Raw genomic sequence first — 2,699 nt, forward strand, 5'->3', positions numbered from 1 at the left:
ACCAGCTCATCCTCTTCCACATGGGAATCCATTCCCTTTGGGTCCAAGAAGGGAATGCAGGACTCAGAGGAAACCTTCCTGGAGCCAGTGTCCATCATCCTCCCTGGATAGACCTTGTGTGTCACTGATTTATTTTTTTCTTTTTATTTGTACAAATTTATGGGATACCTTGCAATTTTGTTACATGCATAGATTGTGCAGTGGTCAAGTCATGGCATTTAGGGTAACCATCACCTTAGTAATGAACCATGAATTAATTAACCAATTCCCCATCATCCTTTCCCTCCCACTGCCTCACCCTTCAGAGTCTCCATTATCTATCATCCTACTCTCTGCATCCCTGTAAAATTGCTCAGTGAACTGACAGAGACTGAGACAGAACTAAGCACGTAGACTTAGTAGCATGCAGACAAAAGGTAACTTACATAAGTGGTAAGAAACCCATTTCTATAGTTTCACAATGATTTCTGAGCACCTGTTTTGTTTCACAATGTCTCTCAGTGAGGACACTGAGTTTCTTAAATTTCATTTCCACCATATGTTTTTAATTCCATCATGAAATTGTGAAAGTAGCACACCTAGAAGTGTCTAGTGACTCAGGAAGAGCAGAAATGCGTGGGCTTGGCTTTTCTAATAAAGAATGGAATGTCAGATCCTTCTGCAGCTCCTCACCGTGGTGATTGCATGTTATGGGCACGTGTGAGATGTGCCTTCTCCAACTGTTCTTAACACATCAGCACCTTTCCCATCTAACAATAAAAAATAGAAGAAACTTCTTATTCTCAAATGTTCACTTTGCGTGTCCACACTATCAACTATATATGATGGGGCCGGTCCCTTTACTCCTATAACTTTTTTTTAACAGAATATAATAATGTGGAGGAAGTGATTTTGTTTTGAAACAAAACAGGTGCTCAGAAATCACACCCTTGTACATGTAAAAATAGATATGTCTGGATAGCAATGGTGGGAACCCGGAGTGAGGCTGTGTTGTGTATTTGATAATCCCCTGGTGACCTGTCACCAAGGCCATGCGCTGATTAGCATATTGCCTTTTATTCCTCCCGTCACCCTGTGAGTGGAAGAGTTTGCATTAGCAGTTGGCAATTTGAGAGGGTTGAACATACCGTCCTCCGCGATTTCCCATCTTGGAGAAACAGGAAAAATGGACAATGCTGGGGGCGCTGTCCGGGTGTGCACTGTTTGGGTTGCCCACATTCCCGTCCTCAGATGTCAGCACTTCCTCCCCTCTCCTTGCAATTGGGGAACATCTGCTTCCCAATTCCATCTGTGGTTCCAACTAGGGCACCCACTTTAATACTATTCCCACGCTCGCCTGAGACACGGGTGTGCTGTGATTCCCAAAGCTGGCCAAACATGGCGCTTCGGCCCATGACCCGCAAACACAGAACCAAAGTCCGATTTGTTAGAATCCTTCCCCTACACATGGAAGGAATGGATGAGGAAGATTTCTCCTTAAGGTTGACAAAACTGTAAAACTATGAGTTTGAAACATAGATATAATGGGTTTTTCCTCCACAATATGGAGAGAAACTTTCCCCAACCCTGCAGGGTCTAGGGAGGCATGAGGAGTTTGTAGAAACTGAGTCGTGGTGAGGAAGGATGTGAGCAGGAAGGTGCCCGCTCTGTGCAGGTGCAGCCACTGCCCCTTCCTATCAGGCCTGAGTTCACCCTGATCACAATGCTATGGAAAGTATGGTCAGTGAGACAGTGGGGGTCACTCTTTCCATTCATTCATCCACTGAAGCACCTGCAAGACGCCCCCATCCCCAGTTCATTCCCACTCATGCTCATCCAGGCTGTGTCAGTGGAAGGGAAGTTCATTCCTGGCTCAGCCATCCTGTGGCTGTTGGTTTGAATGTCCTGAGTCCTGAGCCAGCTTGAGAGCCAAGCTTATCACTGGTCACTTAGAGTAGCCAACTGGCCAGGAAGGCTCACCACGAGGCCATGACAGTGTGAAGATGCTGAGGGGAGGAGCTCACACCATTGAACTTGTCCTTCACGGAGGCTTGGTTAGGAGGAAACTGACATATTTTGGGTCAGGGATGAAAACTTAGAGGAAGGAGGCTGTGTTAGGATTTGAGGTCCTCTCTGGGATCAACCACATCTTCCAAGATATTACAGTGTGAGCCATGGGCACCTGGCTAAGACGTGTTTCATGAGAGGAAAAGGATCACCACATGTTGTGAATAATGTGAGCTTCTCCATTTCACTTTCCTGAAGCCATGCAAGCTCATTGTCTGTATTCAACCACTGCTACAAGTCTGGCCTGTTCTAAACAGTTAATGACTGAACGCATTAGGGCTCTTAGGAAGCACCAGTCTTCTCAAGGCTTTACTTGAATTCAATCAAGTTTAGCCTGATAAGAAAATAGCCGCCGTATTCATAGTTGAACATGTCAGAACAGAGAACTGAGGCACAGACAGGTCTATGCAACATTCCCAGTAGACGGCTCCTCAGCAGGACTGGAACCCAGCCAGTGAGGCTCCACGCACTGCGTTCTTGGTCACTGGTGTCTGCTGCCTGTCTATCTCATCCCCCCTGCAGGCGGGGATTCGCCTACACAGCCCGCAGAGTTCTAAGTGCAACACACGCTGCAGGGGGTTCCCGGAGCCCGACTCGGACACAGGTGGATTCCTATGCAGATGGTGAAAAAGGAGCAGAAGTTTCAACTGCGG

General features: G+C 46.8%; 1 non-coding gene across 1 annotated transcript; it reads left to right on the forward strand.

Moving 5' to 3' along the window:
• The first annotated feature begins 652 nt into the window (after positions 1-652).
• LOC116548048 lies at positions 653-755 on the forward strand. The gene has a single exon (XR_004267287.1). It is a non-coding gene; the product is annotated as a small nucleolar RNA U13 (small nucleolar RNA).
• Positions 756-2,699: the final 1,944 nt, after the last annotated feature.

This window comes from Sapajus apella, unplaced genomic scaffold (genome assembly GCF_009761245.1).
Source record: "Sapajus apella isolate SASKATOON/1434 unplaced genomic scaffold, GSC_monkey_1.0 scaffold6511, whole genome shotgun sequence".
NCBI lineage: Eukaryota > Metazoa > Chordata > Mammalia > Primates > Cebidae > Sapajus > Sapajus apella.